Source organism: Erinaceus europaeus, chromosome 3 (genome assembly GCF_950295315.1).
Source record: "Erinaceus europaeus chromosome 3, mEriEur2.1, whole genome shotgun sequence".
In the NCBI taxonomy this organism is placed as follows: domain Eukaryota; kingdom Metazoa; phylum Chordata; class Mammalia; order Eulipotyphla; family Erinaceidae; genus Erinaceus; species Erinaceus europaeus.
The window spans coordinates 153457301-153476369 of NC_080164.1; the positions used below are offsets into that span (position 1 = coordinate 153457301).

At 39.9% G+C, this 19069-nt stretch overlaps 1 protein-coding gene across 11 annotated transcripts in view; it reads left to right on the forward strand.

Moving 5' to 3' along the window:
- Positions 1-19069, forward strand: part of APBB2 (amyloid beta precursor protein binding family B member 2) — a 420468-nt gene that overhangs the window by 65986 nt on the left and 335413 nt on the right. For 8 of the 11 annotated variants that reach the window (XM_060188179.1, XM_060188181.1, XM_060188171.1 and 5 more), the window contains one exon: positions 11136-11297. The exons of the other annotated variants lie outside the window; for them this stretch is intronic. The gene's annotated coding sequence lies outside the window, so the exon portion shown is untranslated. The remainder of the gene's footprint in view (positions 1-11135; positions 11298-19069) is intronic. 11 annotated transcript variants of the gene reach the window in all.

The window sequence follows — 19069 nt, forward strand, 5'->3', positions numbered from 1 at the left end:
TCTTGAGCTTGTCCTGAACAATAATTCTGTTCTTACCAAAATTCCCAGTTATTTGAAACTCAGCCAGGAAATGGACTTCCTTAAAGCAAAGACTGTCCTTTATTTGACGCATTTCAAACCCATTTATGCCTTTTCCTTAATTCTAGTGGAATGTAGGTAATGGTAGGGGCTGGGTACAAGAGTGTTCCAGGCATCATTACGTATTAGAAACCTTGTTATTGGAAAAGAATGATACAACACGTTTCCTTAAAAGATTCATTGGTACTGAGATAATTTAAATGGCTAAAGACTTGGGAAGACATTGGGGTTTAGCAAATGATTTTTTTTGTTTGTGCTATTGTGTTCCATTCTCTCCTTTTATTTATAGGGGGAATGATGAATGTATCAAAGGTGGCAATGTATATGAAAGCCAGTGCTATGTAAATCTTGGTAATTTGTGATTCTCTTTATTTAAAAAAAAAAAAGATTCACAAATTCTCACTACTGACATAAATATTTTTATTATGAAGTAGCTTAAATATTGCCTGGGCATAAAACAAGTTATAATAAATTCATTATGCTTCCAACATTTATATAACTATAAAACAGTGGCAAATTTATAGTCAGTTCAGGCAAAGCTGCAATCAATATAAATCAAAATTAACATCAGTTTGCTATGAGAGATCATTTTGTTTGACCAAAATTAAAATCCCCTCTTGAAAATGTGATTATGATTCTGACAGTTACAGTTCTTGCTCTTTTGAGATCCATGTGAAACTGCTGCCCTTCAACTGGCATCTGTTCAAATCTTCCTTCACATTTGGCAGAACTTCATGATTTTAGTTTTAATTATAACTCAATTCTGTTTTTTTTTCTTTGTCATCTGACTTCACTGTTCCAGGCTGACTTTGAGAGAGAGGGAGAGAGAGAGAGAGAGAGAGAGAGAAAGAGGAATAGAAAAAGAGATATTTAGAGAGACATTATATTCCCAGGATTTATTAAATAATATACCAGTACAAATTTTATCTTTTATACTTTTTGCACCTATTATGATTACTTACCTCTTTGGAAAAACATTTCAAATATAGTTATTTTGTATTTTACGTATCAGTTTAATAGTAAAAATCTGCGGTGTTCTGGATCTGTTTTATTTATTTATATTTTAAGTAGAGACAGGAATTGAGAGGGAAAAGAGAGATAGAGGGGGAGAGGGAGAAGGAGAGACACCCACAGTCCTGCTTAATGAATTATGAAGCTTTCCTCTTGCAGGTGGGGGCTAGGGGCTTGAACCCAGGCCCTTGCACATTGTAACATGTGTGCTCAAACAGGTGTGCCACTACCACATTGTAACATGTGTGCTCAAACAGGTGTGCCACTACCTGGCCCCTGAATCTGTTCTTTTTTATCTGTCTCTGTGACTCACTCCTCTTGCCTTGTTTTCTTATAGGGTTGAAGAGCTTTGATTCTAAACCATGGGTTGATTTAATAAGGAAACTCCTAAGATCTAACATGGTCAAATCTCCCTCCAAAAATGACTTGTCTTTGCTTCTACCCAAAGCCAAGAAGCACTACCTACTGGACCACTTTAACCCCTCCCCCCTTTTCTTCTCTTCTTTATCTCCTCCTCCTCCTTCCCCTTTTTTTTTTTTTTTTGATAGGACAGAGAAAAAATGAGAGTGGTGGGAGAGATAGAGAGGGAGAGAGAAGAGCCTCACCAGCACTGCCTCACTACTCATAAAACACCCTTCCTACAGGTGGGGACTAGGGCTCAAGCCTGGGTCCTTACATATAGTAAAATATGTACTTAACATATTTTATTATATTTTACCTTATTATTATTTTTAGATCCTAGCCTGAGATAGAACTTCAAGGAGGTGGGAAAGAATCAGGAAATAAATAAGGTGTTGCAAAGACTGTAAAGTTAAGGCACATATGTTTCTGAAATCATCAATAGCGTGATAGAAGAAACAGTGAAAATCACGAAGGCATCAGTAATTATTTTGTCAGGGCATCTGAGGTTTTATGGAAGTTGTATTTGAGTTTGGCTACAAAGACCAAGTAGTTGGCATGTTATAGTGATAGGGAGAGGAAATCTAAACGGGTATAACACAAAAGCATGAGTGACAAGGTTGGAAGCTTTTAGCTATGTTTCTTAATAACCTAGATATCATTGTGTCTTGTGCTTCTTTGTAGCTAAAAAATAGTATTGATAAAGAAAAAGATGTTCCATAAGATCTCTCTCTCTCTCTCTCTTTCTTACACACACACACACACACACACACACACACACACACACACACACACTCTCTCTCTCTCTCTCTTCTCCTTAAGGTATGTGAACTTACATTGAGGTAGAGGATAATTAAATATCTCAGCAGACCTGATCAAATACCTTCCCATTCTTTTAGGTTCCTCAATATATATATATATTTAATTTTCACAATGTCCTCTTAAATTATAGAATTTATCACTGAATTTTGGAATTTAAGTTCTGTATTATAAGCTCGAATGACTCCGTATTGTAAACCTAATGACTCTGTTATTAAATGAAGTAATTGTTTGATATGCTTTGGACATGGATTGTGGAAAAGGGACTTGGCTTGGTTTGCCAGATCAGGAGGTCTCGAAACTTTACATCAGGCTCAACCTGACGCTGTTGACTGGCTACGGAAGAAGGGCAAACGCTAGAAGAAGAAGAAGAAGAGTGTGAAGAAAATATGGGTTAGAAAAGCTTTGGGTAAAATCCCAGTTCCTTGATTTAAAAGCTGTGGGAAATCACTCAAGTTATTTGACATTTCCACACTCCAAATTTTTCTCTTTTAAAGATAGACACAAACCGGGTTCCTACTTCAGGTTAGATTAGTGTACAACATTTAGTAAAAACAGCTTCCAATTGTTATGACAAAACATTCCAGCACTTTTCCCTATAAGGAAATAGAGTAAATGAGTGGTTGCCAGCCATGGCTGTGCATCAGGCATCATTTGGGCATAGTTGCTTGAAAAAGCAAACATTTCAGGGAATGAAGAGAGAGCATAAAGGTCATGCAAAACAGCTTTCTTGCTTGAGGCTCTGAGGTCTCAGGTTTGATCTCCATAGCCACCATAAGCCAGAGCTAAGTAGCTCTCAGGTTAAAGAACATTTCCAGGTATTATACCAGGTATAATATATGTCAGAGTGCCCTACTTTAGATTTAAAAAAATATGTTTTAAGATTTATTTTATTCATTTCACAAGTTAGATATAGAGACCCAGAGGGTCTCTATACATATCTGACGCCATGAATTGAATTTGGGATTCATTCAAGTTCAGCATGCTTCCTGATGCACCACCTGCTAGGCCATGCCTTTGGATATATATATATATATATATATATATATATATATATATATATATATATGTTTTGATTTTTTGTTGATAAGAAGTGCACACTTAGTACCCTTCTTCTGGAGTTTTGTATATACTGGTCAGTTTGTTCTGAATATTTACTTTTTTCCTTGCTATCTAGTATTTGCACACTGCTGAGTGAATGAGTTTTCTTATTATGATCCTAGAAATCCCATCCCTTCCTTTTGTTTTCTCCCTGCTTTACAAATTCTTCCCCCACCCTTTATCCTATAGTGAATTTTGGATAATTGCAATGACTGTGTCCTACTTCTCAGGCACATACCCCCTCCCACTTTTAAAAAAATGAAACCGATTTTTCAAATAAACTTTGCTAAGGCAGACATTTGGCATGTTAAAATTGAGTTTCAATTTAGTTTCTAAAAAATAACTCAACATTTTTACCCTTAAAAAATTGACTGCAGGAAATGCTTCTAAAATAAGTGATAGGCCCCCCACCCTCTGTTGGAACTGAGGTTGTTATTGGATGGATTCCAGCATGCATTCTTTGCCTGGGGGTGGGGTGTGTGTGTGAAAGGGAAGAGATGTAGGGGGAGTGTTCTACTTAGTGCCAAAGCACACAAGTTGTAATCCCTCAAACCCAAGTGTGCCTTTCATATATCTTTGCAGTTGTTTGGTATATTGTAAAATATGGCCTGGAGATTTTATATAAGAAACTGTTTATTGTATTGGGATCAATTAGAATATTCCTTGGCGCTTTTGTGTGTTTGCATCTCAGTTTAAAAAAAAAAAATTATTGTTTTGCAGCTGAAATATTTTTGCTGCTTTATATGATCTGTATTTCACTAAGATACATAACAAATGAATAATGCCACTTCCATTAACTGGGCAGAACTTTGGCTCAGTGCTCAATTCCCATTACCTGGAAACATGCTAAATGAACTAGCTGATAATTAGACAGACCAAACTCAAAACTGTGTGTATTATTTCCTGCAGGACTTGCAAAGGTACCTGGTATTTGGTGTTCAGATAGGAGGCTGCCTACATGTCCTTGTAGTGCCTGTGCTTCTCACAAATCACACTGTGTCCCTTCCCCTTCGTTCTTACTGAAAGGGACTCTGGCTCATCATGATGCCCACAGCGCCATATCTCAGTACCTGTTTATTTCAGTGAAGACAGAATGCTTTGAAATTTTCTCTGATCCTTTCACCTTTAGTGTCATTGGTGGACAGTCCCATGAAGCTCCTGCTAGTATTATCCCACTTTTACAAATGATGGCCAGAAGGTTAAAGAGAAGCCCTGTTATCCTATGAAGACTCAGGTCTTAAATCACAGAGCAATAGTCAGAACTGCTAAATGTGCTAATTTCTTCATTCTTTGTTCTTTCCAGAGGAGCTTTGAAAACAAGAAGCATACTGCCTCTGTTGCCCCAGTTGAAAACTTCTTTACTTGAGGTGATGAGAGTGTGATAAATTCCTATGTGAAACCTTTCCCAAATTGACTAAATGTCTCCATCACTAATTTCAAACTTTGTTGGGTGGTAGTGAGGTTATTCATAATAGCTTCTTTATGGTTGCCCATGATGTTATCAATGATAGATTCCTTTAAAACAAAACACCCTAGCTTTCATTATTTCAAATGATTTATGTTCTTCTCACCCAGATTTTCTTTTTTTTTTTTTTTGCCTCCAGTGTTATTGCTGGGGCTCAGTGCCTACACTATGAATCCACTGCTCCTGGAGGCCATTTTTTCCCCTTTTGTTGTTTATCCCGTGTTGTTACTATTATTGTTGTCATTGTTGTTGGATAGGACAGAGAGAAATGGAGAGAAGAGGGGAAGACAGAGAGAGGGAGAGAAAGAAAGACACCTGCAGACCTGCTTTGCCACATGTGAAGCGACTCCCCTGCAGGTGGGGAGCCGGGGTTTTAAACTGGGATCCTTATGCCGGTCCTTGTGCTTTGCACCACCTGCGCTTAACCCGCTGCGCTACCGCCTGGCCTCCTCTCCTAGATATTTTAAGGTGTATAGTTATCAATATCAAAACTTAGAATCTGACCAAACTCTAATTTCTGATTAGTCTCCTATTGAGAAAAATAAGTTAATCATTTTCAGCAGCATTATAATCCAATTTGATGAATAGGTTGGAGGTTATTCTTCCAGACTGCTAACTTTCATTTTAGCACCATTACTCCCCCCACCTCTCTCTCTCTCTCTCTCTCTCTCTCTCTCTCTGTCTCAACACTGGTCAGCTGGGAACTGAACCTGGAACTTTGGAGTCTCTAGCACGAAAGTCTTTGTTTAACTATTATGCTGTCTTCTCAGCCCAGTATCATTACCTCATATATGACTTTAAAGAGTTACTTGAACAATCCTCACTACAAAGCTTTTTATTTCTTTGTGAAACAGCAGTAAGACTCTCACCCCTTTTGCCCTGGCATTAATCTTGAGTGTTAGATCTGAGGCATAGGAAGGAAGCAGCAAACTGCTGATACTGGGAATCCTCCCAGGTCCAGTTGTGGAAATGTGATGGGGGACTAGAGCAGTTTTGGGAAGGGAACAAATGTGTCTTCTTTTTCCTATGGGCGTCTGATTTCTGGGATGAGGCATGAGGCTAGGCAGGGCCATTGTGTTTGTTCTGGCTCTTATAAAAGGAGAGCTCACCATCTCTCCTTGGGTGTTTTTATTAGCAGCCTGGCAGCTCCTGCCTTTGTTGTCCTGCTGCACAATGGGGAGAGGGCGGCTTAAGAAAGAGGGACACTTAATAAAGAACTTGAAGGGAGCCTTTCTGAGTTTGCCATTGCCATCTGTCCACTTCTCTCTCTGAGCTTTTCAGGCTCCCCATGTCTGGGTAAGAAGCCTTAGGTTTTTGACTGGCTGTGGTGCTCACAATATAGGTAGCTGCTGAGAAAGGAGTGTTGGTGAGCGAGGTTTCAAACAACCAGTTGAGAGGACAAGTTCTCACAATCTGAGGTGGCATGAGGCAAAATATAGGAAGCATTGGGGCTGTTTTATTTTAGTTTAGCTCCTAGCGAATCTTTTGTTTTTTTAGCTTTTTGAAACTACTGTAGTCTCTTTCCTAAGAGTTAAGTGTTTTAGAAAGAAGTGGTCAGGACTGATGTTATAAATATTTTTTTCCAGCGTTAGGGTGTGCACATATTCTTTACTGTCACTTACACGTGGCTTTAAGTATGGCTTTATCTTAGCCTAAACCTTTTGTCCTGCTTTGGGGAGTGGGAATGTGCTGTTATCAACAGGGCAAGTCCTGGGGCCAGAAAGCTTTCTCCTTGTGATAGACATTTCTGTTTAGGACACCTGCTGCCTGAGCACACTGCAGCCATTGTTTTGCCCACTGAATGTATCCCGGGCAGAGCATCGACTTTTTCCTTCTGTGGTTGAGTCTTTGCTTTTTCTCCTGCATGCATTACATTCTTGGAGGGGCAGATTTCTGCCTTGTGCTTCCGGCTGTGCTGATAGAAAGTGTGTGTGTGTGTGTGTGTGTGTGTGTGTGTGTGTGTGTGTGTGTGTGTGTGTGTGTGTGTGTGTGTTTCAAAGAATGCATCCTGGGTTGCTGTCCTGGTAGAAGGGCTCTTGGTCAGTGTGGAGGCTTGTAATCCCAACTCCTTCCTGCCCTGCCAGTTGTTTGGCCTGTGGGCATCAGTGTCCTCATTCGTATACTGAGGAGGTTGGGCTGTTTATTGTGATGGATTAGCCAGTTCCTCCATGTGAAAAGGCCATCAATGTGGTGTTTTCTTTTTCTTTTCTCTTTTTGAGATACTGAGAGTATCAGAAATGGCATATAGTTGTGTTTTCTCATTTTAAAAATTTATTTATTTATTGTCTAGAGACAGAGAGATTGAGAGGGAAGGGGGAGATAGCAAGGGAAAGAAAGAGACACTATGAGTACTGTTTCACTGCCTACAAAGCTTCACCCCTGCAGGTGAGGACCAGGGGCTTCAAATTGGGTTCTTACACATTATAGCATGTGCACTCAACTAGGTGTGCCACCACCTGGCCCCATGGTTGTATTTCTTTCTTTCATTTTGCCTCCAGGGTTATTGCTGGGGCTCAGTGCCTGTTCCATGAATCCACTGTTCCTGGAGGCCATTTTTCCCATTTTGTTGCCCTTCTTGTTACCTTTGTTGTTGTCATTACTATTGTTGTTGTCACTGCTGTTGTTGTTGTTGGATAGGACAGAGAGAAATGGAGAGAGGAGGGGAAGACAGAGGGGGAGAGAAAGACAGGCACCTGCAGACCTGCTTCACCACCTGTGAAGCGACCCCCCCCTGTAGGTGGGGAGCCAGGGGCTTGAACCGGGATCCTTATGCTGGTCCTTGTGCTTTGCTCCATATGCACATAACCCGCTGTGCTACTGCCCAACCCCTGGTTGTATTTCTTTCTTTTTTTTTTTTTCCTCCAGGGTTATTGTTGGGCTCGGTGCCTGCACCATGAATCCACCGCTCCTGGAGGCCATTTTCCCCCCTTTTGTTGCCCTTGTTGTTGTAGCCTCGTTGTGGTTATTATTATTACAATTGTTGATGTTGTTCATTGTTGGATAGGACAGAGAGAAATGGAGAGAGGAGGGGAAGACAGAGAGGGGAAGAGGAAGATAGACACCTGCAGACCTGCTTCACCTCCTGTGAAGCGACTCCCCTGCATGTGGGGAGCTGGGGGTTCGAACCGAAATCCTTATGCCAGTCCTTGCGCTTTGCGCCACGTGTGCTTAACCCACTACGCCACTGCCCGACCCCCGGTTATTTTTCTTAAGGAGCTTGCATCTGCATCTTTGTGAGCAACACCAGGAGGCGCTGTACTTAATTAAACATACATTATGAAAGTTTAGGTGCAGTAGTTGAGAGAGAGAGAAATTAACACGATCTTGTTTCTCTGTGGCAATTTTGCAGGATAACAAGAAGTTAATTTTTCTAGGAAAGTACTATTGTTTAGTTCTGACACTTGATATATATGATTATTCTTTTGACCAGAGAACTACTCAGCTCTGGCTTCTGATTGCTGGAAATTGAACCTGGGATCTCTGGTCTCTCAGAAATGAGAAGCTGTTGTGTAAAATGCTGTGCTTGAACACTTGACTTTTGAACTTGTGAATTAAGAATTAGTTCAGATGAAGACTTCTTAATTGGGCCAGTGTAATGTACTTGGGTAATGCACTGCTTTGCCATGTTTGTGACTCTGGCTCAAGTCTGGCCTCCACTGCATTGGAAATAGCTTTAGCACTATGGTCTCTCTCATTCTTTCTCTCTGCCTATATCTCTAAAAAAATAAGACATTAATTTATTAGCACTTATTGTTTAGATAGTAGGAACCTCAGATCAGGTTAATATAGTACCAACACTCATTTTTATTCTCATACTACTTTAAAAAAAGCCTTATTTAAAATACTCTAATTTTCTAAGAAGTATGTATTAATTATAGAAACTTGGGAAACAAGAAGGAAATGAAAATGCCTTCTAATTCCACAGTCCTGAATAGTTACTGTTTTTAGATTATATACACTTAGTCTGTAGAAAAAAAATTAGAATTGTGCCATGTACATATACCTTGATAGCTTTCTGGTTGTTTTTATTTTTAAAAAAATTTTTTTTCTCTTTATTTGATAGGATAGAGAGAATTGAAAGGGAAAGGAGTTAAGAGAGGGGAAGGAAAGACAAAGAGAGAGAGAGAAAGAGAAAGAGAGAGATACCTGCAGACCTGCTTTACTGCTGATGAAGTATCCTTTCTACAGGTGGGGAGCAGGGGCACAAACCTTGGTCCTTGTGTGTGCTTAACCAGGTGTGCCACTACCTAGCCCCTCTGGCTCCTTTTATTTATTTATTTATTTTTTTATTGCGATAAGAGTCAGGGAGCCAGGGAGAGGGCGAAAGATACCACAGCACCGAAGCTTCCTTCAGTCCAGCGGAGGCCGGGCTCAAACCTGGGTTGTACACATGGTAAAGAAGCACAGTATGCACGTGAGCTATTTCACCGGCCCTAGCTTGCTTTCTTTGGGACTGTGGTTTCAAATGTGGTAGAAATCAGTGTAATCTTGGGGCTGGTTGGTAGCACACCTGGATGAGCCCACATGTCACCATGTGCAAGGACCTGGGTTCAAGTCCTCAGCCCCCACCTATAGGGAGCAGGCTTCATGACCAGTGAAACAGTGCTGCAAGTGTCTCTTTCTCCCTCTTTATCAGAATTTTGTGAAAAAGATAGTTACTCTTTAGAACATCTCACTGTATGTTCACCTTTGAGAGCTAAACAAGACAGAAATCTGAGCACTGTCCTGTAGCAGCTTTCTTACACTTTTGCAGCACTATTCACTTCTTTGTTTTATTGTTGTAGTTGTTATTGCTGGTGTTGTTGATGTCATAGTTGTTGAATAGGACAGAGAGAAATGGAGAGAGGAGGGGAAGACAGAGAGGGAGAGAGAAAGATAGACACCTGCAGACCTGCTTCACTGCTTGTGAAGCAACTCCCTTGCAGGTGGGGAGCCGGGGGCTCAAACTGGGATCCCTACGCTGGTCCTTGAGCTTCATGCTGTGTGCACCTCTATTCACTTCTTTACCTCCTCTTACCCTCCCAATTTCTGTCTCTGAATGGTGTGGGCAGTGGTGCAGTGGATAAAGCATTGAACTCTAAAGCATGAGGTCAATTTCTGTCTCTATCCAGTAAACAAATTTTTTTTTAAAAAAAAGAACTTAATGTAACTATGCTTAGTACACTTGTGATCTAGTCTATTTTGACATACAGAAATTGAGTTGTGAACCCAGTGTCTGAAAATAACATTTGTCCTGTTCCCTTTGGACTGGACTTTCATTATTTAAGATATGTAAAGTAATGTCTACTATTACTGTGATGAAAAAGGCTTCTTAAGTTATTAATTATTAATTGTTCACTAATTGATTTTTATGAGATTCCTTCATTGGTGTTTCCCATGTCAGAATTTCCAGCTGCAGCACCAGGCAGCATAAATTGCTCTAACATTTTCTGGATACCTTGATTCCAGAAGCTGAGGTCTGGGAACTGTGTGGGCCAGGGTTGGCACAAAGTCGGGGTAGTTGGGAGGTCCTTTTTGCCACAATCTACTATGTGTGTGATAATATTTATGATTCATTTGTTGAATATTGCCACATTTATCAATTTTCTCTATTAAGGAATGAAAGGCGGTTAGTTTTCCTCCTTTGCATTATTCAGCCTATAAAGTCTTCCGTTACACTCACTTTGCATTGCAATAATGTTTTTAAACCTGAACCAGATTGGAATTTTTATATGACTCTCCCCCTTTGTGTCTTTTGGTGGTGCCCTTTGAAGTCCTGAAATGTTTTTTTATATCTGATGGAGATTAAATCTGGGTTTCATTTTACTTTTTTCAACATATTGAGCAAGTTAATTTTCTGTTCGAGTTCCCAAGGGGAATGATTCCAGCCCTCCATGTCCCAAGAATTCAGACAGAGCCTTGCCAGAACATTCCTGTGGCTTTCCACAGGGCACATCAGTGTGTTCATGAAATTCTAGTTGTAGTTGTTGTTTTCTGTGGTTAATTAAAACATCTGGCTTTTAAAATTTCCACAAACAGGGCATAATCATTTGAACAGAACTTTTCAGTAATGATTAAATGGTGCGGCTTTCCCTCATCGTAGTTCACACTCTCTCACTCAGTATGGCACCTTATATGCTCTTTGTCTCTGTTCATTAATTTTGTTTTCAACATTTGTAAGATGTTTAGGGTTGTCCTGAGAAACGTACTCCTGGGAGAGAGAGAGAGGGAGAGGAAGTTAGTGAATCTGAACCTCTGTGATAGCTGGCCTTTGCCCCTCCAGGTTGGAGCTGCTGTGGTGAGCTGTTGTGGTCTGTAGCCAAGCATGCTGTGGTTGGGTCTGCACAGCCGTGGAACAGAAACATTTGCTGGATGGAAAATCCATAAAAGAAAGCTCTTGTGAAACTGGATACAGATCACAGCTTCTAAATCAGACTGGGATAAGGTAAGAGAGACTGGGTAAAGTGGAGTGGATCAGGTGGGGAAAATTTTTCTTCAGTCCATCGAAGTGTTCTTTGAGACAATTCCAAAGAATTTCATCTATCACATAAAAGCTGGCTGTATCCCGACAAACTTCTTTTGGTGTGCATTGTTTTCTTGCTCTCCCTTTTCCCTCTGTTCTCTCAGAGGAAACACAAATGGGGAAATTAACAGGCATTGGTTGTGCATGCACTCAATGGTCTTGGCTTTATTTTGGAGAGAAAGCAGTATCCTTGAGAAAACATGAACTTGGGCTAGTACTTTCTGGCCCCTGCCCTCTATTGTGGTTTCACAGTGTGAAGGCTGGGTCATGAGACCTGTTATTGTCTTTGGGTTACTTCTGCCTTTGCCCCCTTTGGAAGGGTTTTACCTATTTATATCTCCCCCCCACCACCTACCACCCCCACCCCACTCCCCCCAAATCAAAGCTAGCTAGCAGTACGTGCATTTTTCACATTGTGTACATTTGGCATTAAGACACTCATGTAGGATGGAGGAAGAGAAATGTGCTGAGGGTGGGGGAGACAGCATACTAGTTATACAAAAAGACTCATGCCTGAGAATCCAAGGTCCCAGGTTCAGTCATCAGCACCACCATAAATTGAGTGAACAGTGTACTGGTTTAAAAAAAAAAAATAATGACAACAATGACATTAATAACAACAATAATAATAACTACAACAATGATTTTTAAAAAAAGGGCAATAAAAGGGGAAAAAATAGCCTCCAGGAGCAGTGGATTTGTGGTGCAGACACTGAGCCCCAACAATAACCCTGGAGGAAAAAAATAATGATGAAATGAAAATAAAAAAGAAAAGTGCTGAAAATAATATGCACACAAAATAGCCTCACTGGATCCGGGGAATGAAACACCATGGACAGTCTCATATGTGGCCAAAGCCAATTTGTTTGGAGAAAGTATCATGTATAAGCATAGGCACTTATATAATACTAGCTGAAAACTCTGTACTGTACACAATTAAGTAATTAATAATACTAGAGAGGTCTTTTTTTTTTTTTTCGTTTTTGTTGTTTTTGCCTCTAGGGTTATCACTGGGAATTGGTGCCAGCACTATGAATCCACTACTCCTGGTGGCCATTTTTTTAACGCGCATTTTATTGGATAGGACAGAGAGAAATTGAGAGGGTGTAAAATAGAGAGTGGAAGAGAAGAGACCTGCTTCGCCATTCATGAAGCATCCCCCTGCAGGTGTGGAGTGGCTAGAACCCCAGTCTTTGTGGGTATCATTGCACTTAGTACTATGTGCGATTAACCGGGTGCACCACCTCCGGGCCCCCAAGGGATCAGTTTTCTTGAGAACTTGGGAAATAGTGAGATTACCCATTGACTTTGTCCACCCACCCACCCAACACCCTTTTTCTCCTTCTTTTAGTAAGTCACCCAAGTTTTCCTTGGGTAGTCATTTTAATAGAGGAGTGATCCCACTGCCCTAAGGCTGATGACAGAAGGTAGGCTGGCCAGAGTCCCACGGATCAGTTTCTAGAGGATCCTCAGTGTTTTCATCGAAACTATCGTTTACATGTGTTTGTTTTCCTTTTGCAGATTTATTAAGTTGAAGTTGCTACTGAGTCTCTTTGCTGACACTTACGGAGTCTTTCTTAGAATGAAGTTAGTACAGAGGAAATCCAGACAGGAAAATGGAGGAAGAGATAGACACTCCACGCACCTACATCTATCATATTATACACATGCCCCATGCAAGTCACAGGCTACAAGCACTCAGCTTAAAGCCCTGGATCCAGCAGCTCCTGGATCAAGCCAGCACCTATGATTTTAGTGTCTTGATAAATTAACTCACTAGTTTGAATTAAGTGCCTATCACTGGCTTCAAACACATTCTGAATTTGGAGCAACTGTGACAACAGTCTTAGAAAACAGTACTTCCTGGGGGGTCAGGCACTGGGTTTAAGCGCACATAGTTCTAACAGCAAGGACCTGCTCAAGGATTCTGATTTGAGCCCTTGGTTCCCTACTGCAGGGGGCTCACTTCACATGTGGTGAAGTAGGTCTGCAGGTATCTCTCTTTCTCTCTCCTTCTCTGTTTCCTCCTCCTCTCTCAATTTCTCTCTGCCCTATCCAATAATAATAATAATAATAGAAAAACATGGCCTCCAGGAGCAGTGAATTTGTAGTGTGATAACCCTGGAAGAAAAAAGAAAATACTTCCTCAGTAAAAATCAGTTTAAAAAAGTTGCCTACGATCCTTGATTACAAAAACTCCTTAAAAACAACATTGAGAAATGCTTTACACATCAACACTTCACCCATTTTAAATATATAGTTCAATGCATTTTATTATATACATACTTATACTACCATCACTCCACATCTTAATTTGGGGGTATTTTTTTGCCCCTTTAAAAGAGACTCTGTGCCTATTAGCAATCATATATCACTTCCCACGCCCCACATTCCACTCGTAGTTCTCAGCAACCAATTATCATTATATATTATACTTTCTGTTGCTATAAATTTACCTGTTCAGGACATTCAATGTTGTTAGAAGTATATAGCATGTCGTTTTTTGTGACTGTATTTCTCTCCTGGAATTAATGTTTTCAAAGATCATTCATGTTTTGGCATGTATTAACATGATATAGTGGTTTAAAAATATTCTGTTGTATGGATATGCCATATTTTGTTTATTTGTTCATTAACTAGTGGCTGCTGGGCTATTTTCACTTTGGGATTATTACAAATCAAGCCATGTGTATCCAATGCAAAAACCAAAAAGTCATGATTGGGAATGCCTTTTAGAGGTGTGGGCTTATGTGAAATGAATGAGGCATTGTCTCTGTCCTCAGGAGCTCAGGGTGTAGGGGAGAGGACAGGTGAATGTCATGCTGGTAGGGCCAAGTCAGCCTAGCATAAGATCTTAAAACCTGAAGCCACATGTTTTACCTTTACCATATGAGGTTAAAGGACACTGACTTTTAACCATGTATTTTAAACCTTAGCATTCAGTGTAAAATACCTTGTTATTAATTGAAAAATTAGATGATCACCACATCTCTGTAGGGATAGGGGGCTGGGCGGTAACGCAGTGGGTTAAGCACACATGGCATCAAGTGCAAGGACTGGCGTTATTGATGCCTGTTTGAGCCCCCCCCCCCCCTTGCAGGCAGTGAAGCAGGTCTGCAGGTGTCTATCTTCTCTTCCTCTCTCAATTTCTTTCTGTCCTGTCCAACAACAATAACAGCAATAACAATAATAGTGATAACAACAGTGATAAACAACAAGGGCAACAAAAGGGGGAAAAATAGCCTTCAGGAGCAGTGGAGATAGCCCTAGAGGCTTAAAAAAAAAAACCTGTAGGGATATTATAGTTGTTGGAATCTCAGATACATTTAAGTTACTCTGATTTAGACCTTGCCTTGGCCGTTCTTGCTCCTGGCAGTGGATCTAGAGTTGTACTGCGTGTTGTTGGCTTCATACTCTGGACTATCTCCCCAGGTTGGTCCAGCCATCCTTATTTGTCTCTGTTTTCTGACAGTCACTTAAGGTAATTTCAGGGACTCGGGGGAGGGGGCGGTATGGGTGATCAGCCCTTATGTCATCCCTTGGACAAGTCCAGAATAGATGAGATTACTGACTCTAGCATCTTCGGGAGTAATATAAATCTCTCCTCATACATTGGTTTAAGCCTTAGCTGAACCACATGTATATAATTTTTAGCCAGTTATGATATCTTGGTCTACCAAGTAATACTGTATTACGTTTTAATCTCCTAATGTAGCAAATATTTCAAACAAGAAATTTTAGATATTGGACATTTGGCAAAAATTAGCCAAGAATTTGTCTGTTTTTAGCTAAAATTACACACTCTTTTGTAGTAACATTTTATCTATTAAAAGCTGTTGGAATTTAAAAGCCTGGCAACCATCATTTTAAAAAGCCAGTAGCCATTTTTCTGAAGTTTGTAACATAGTACCATGTAGGGAAAGGTGTGGCTGCTGTAGATAAGGTAATTTTTTGTTGCAAAAATAGCTTTGGCTGTTGTTTAGTTTAATATTTCCCCTTCTAAAAGAGAAGCTTTTTGAAGTTTTTTGTTTTTTGTTACCAAGAGCTTAGAAAAGGGCTAGCCGGAGCTATTACTAAAGTGACCACTTGTGGCTCCTGGGCTGGAACAGTGATTTATGTTTGCCTTCCTGTTGGGACCTAGGAGTTGGGGCTTCTCAGATTTCTCCACAGAGGTTTACACTGAACATCAAATTTAGATCTACACTGATTCGACCAATGAAATATTATTTGGCATTTTTGTTTGACTTGCTTGCCCTACTCTATTTTTGCATACATTTTTGGCAAGTGACCTGATTTGCCACATTTGTAGCACATTTTAGATTGTGTGGGTTGTGACTGACAAGAAAGTAGATAGCAAGTTTGTAAAGTTGCAAGGAAATTGCTCAATGTCAAAATAAAGGCAGTTGGAGATTCTCCTGTTCCATACCACATGCCTGTCCCCTGATTTTTAAGATGTCCCGGTGGTTGCCTCAATGGCAAGTACTAGGCAACAAGGTTGCCAGTCTTATTTATTTTTTTAAAGAGACTCTAAATTTGGGTCTGCCTGACACCCTTGGGCTATCAGGAACTGGGTAGAGACTCTAAATTTGGGTCTGCCTGACACCCTTGGGCTATCAGGAACTGGGTAGAGGACCAAGAACCCTCTGATTATACCAGAGTGTCTCTCCGGTCAGAAATCATCAGTTGTTTATAGGTTGTGGCCAGTTCCATGTGTTTGCTAGAAAAGAATGAAAGGAAAAGAAAAGAAAATTAAGAAAAATAACCTCTAAGTGAAGCCTAGGAAGACCGCCTATAAATGTGAAGGACTAGATTCAGATGCCATAGTTCCTAACCAGAATGAAAAGGACATTGCTGCTTCTTCTTAACTTGAATCTGGAGAGGTCTCTTCCATGTCACAGAGTTGAACATCGAAGGGATGACCCTCATGTAGGTGGGTCTCAGAGGGTGTGGCAAAATGTTGAGTTATAGGGGCCAGAGATGCAAGATACCTGAAAGATTACTCAGAAGTAGGAGTTTTTAGTCTTATTGAAAGCCTGGCAGTGACTTTCCATGAACACAAACCACTATAGCAGCCTTCAGGCAAGGTCTAGCAAAAGCCCTTTAATCAGATCCTAAATCCTTTTATAAACAAGGCTTACAAAACATCAAGAATTCCAGATTCCAGGGGTAGGTTCAGGTGGGAAGCAGAACAAACAGTGGGGTAAATGATTAAACGATTTAAAATGTACGGGCCGAGTGGTGACACACCTGGTTGAGCACACATGTTACCGTGCTCAGGGAGCCGGATTCGAGCTCCCAGTCCCCACATGCAGGGAAAAAACTTTGCAAGTGGTTGAACCAGGGCTGCAGGTGTCTTTCTCTTTCTCTCTCTCTTACTCCTTTCCCTCTCCATTTCTGGCTGTCTTTGTCTAATAAATAAAGATGTAAAAACTTAAAAAAAAATTAAAATATAGAGTGTAGTAACAGAATCTAAAAATAGTAGATTTAAAATCAGCCTATAAATGACTACTGTTTATTAGTACCTTACTGATATTTCTCTCCCAGATACAAGGTTAAGTCTATGTGAACAATGTATTACTCGAGGTATGAACTAAATTCTGTTGAGGGTGAAGATGGAATTCTGAATTTTGCTATGTGGTGGAGAGACTAGCAGAGGGTGTTGCTATTTAATAAAGGAGGAAAGGATTTAGTTTTCAGTAACATTAGCAACAATACTTCTAATTCAATTACTTACTTTTTTGAATCTGAAAGAAAGGGAGGCTCTCAGGAACCTATAGTTAAATTAAATTGCAGATAGAGATGATAATTTCAGAGCTCTTGAGTTGTAGAATCTGCCTGTTTACTATAAATACAATTGTTTCAGGAGTAGCCAAATAAGAGGTTATTAGAAAGCTGTCCAGCTTTATTTCAGCACTACTGATGAACAGCTGCTCTTCCCACCAAAACCTCTGTTGGCTTTCTCACCAAAGCAGAATTCTGAATATGACATGACTCTTAAAGACTTATTCCCTTTCCCTAATTTTTGACTTACTAATGTTTTGGTGTTTTTTAAAAATAATATTGTTTACTTAAAAAATAGACTTTGTTTTGGAGGTAGGATAGTGTTTCATATTACCAAAAATTGAGCAGAAAGTACAGAGAATCCCTGTATATTCCCCATTTACTCCCAGAGTTCTATTTAAATTTTTTTTCCTTTATTGGGGAGGATTAATGGTTTATAATTGACAGTAAAATATAGTAGTTTGTACATATGTAACATTACTCAGTTTTCCACATAACAAAACCCCCCCACACACAGGTCCTCCTCTGCTATCGTGTTCTAGGACCTGAACACTCCGTCCCAAAGGCTTTTATTTTGTTGCAATACACTAACTCCAGTCCAAGTTCTGCTTTCTGTTTACCCTTCTATTCTTTTTTTTCAACTTCTATTAGTGGGATCATCCCATATTCATACTTCTCTTTCTGTTTATCTCACTTAACATGATTCCTTCCAGAGTTTTATTTTTATTACCATCTTGTTTTCATATTTGTCAGTAGTTACAACTGATGAATCAATACTGACAGATTATTTTGAACTGAAGTCCATAGCCTATATTATGGTTGTCCTTTGTGATGTATTAGTTTTGACAAGTAGCTTCCATTAAAGTACCACACAGAATAGTTTCACTCTCCTAAACACCTCCTATATTCTAACCCTCCACCTGCCCCTATTCTTGTCAGCTTTTATATGCTTCCATAGTGTAATCATTTTCAGAAAGTCATGAAATAACACAATATTTAACCTCTTCATATTGCTGTCTTTCAGTTTGCTATATGCATTTAAGTTTCCTCTGTGTGTGTGTGTGTGTGTGTGTGTGTGTGTGAGAGAGAGAGAGAGAGAGAGAGAGAGAGAGAGAGAGAGCCCGCGAGCGCGTGTGCATTTGTGTGTATGTATGCAGGTGTGCATGTGAACACGTGTCCCTTGATAGTTTACTTTTTCTATTTCATTTGTTGGGTCAGAGAGAAGTTAAAATGGGAGGGAGAGATAAAGAGGTGGAAAGAAAGAGAGATATCTGCAGACCTGTTTCACTACCATGAAGAGTCCTACCTGCAGATGGGGAGTTGGGGGCTTGAACCCTGATCCTTGCATATGGTAGTGTGTGAACTCCTGGCTCTATCATTGGTTTTTAACTGCAAAAAGCATTCAATTGTATGCAGATACCACAGTTTATTCATTAACCTATTGAAAGGAATTTTAGTTGCCTCCACATTTTGTCAGTTGTAAGTAAAACTGCTATAAGTACTTGTTTGCAAGGTTTCCTGTGAACATAACTTCTCAGTTAAATTGGATAGCTGTCAAGAAGCATGATTTCAGGGTAAGAATTTATTTAGTTTTGTAAGAAACTGCAAACTGTCCTTCCTTCCAGTTGTCTGTACCATTTTTGCATTCCCATCAGCAGTGCATGAGGGTTCGTGTTACTCCCCATTCTCTTCATCGGTTGATGTCAGTGGTTTAGATTTCAGACATCCCAATATGTGGTAGATCATTGTTCTTTTATCTGCAATTTCCTAATGGTGTATGATGTTTCAGATGCTTACTTATCTTCTGCATGTCTTTTTTGGTTAGATACTTCTTCAAATATCTTGTTTGTTTGTTTACCAGAACACTACTCAGCTCTGGCTTATGGTGGTACAGGAAATTGAACCTGGGACTT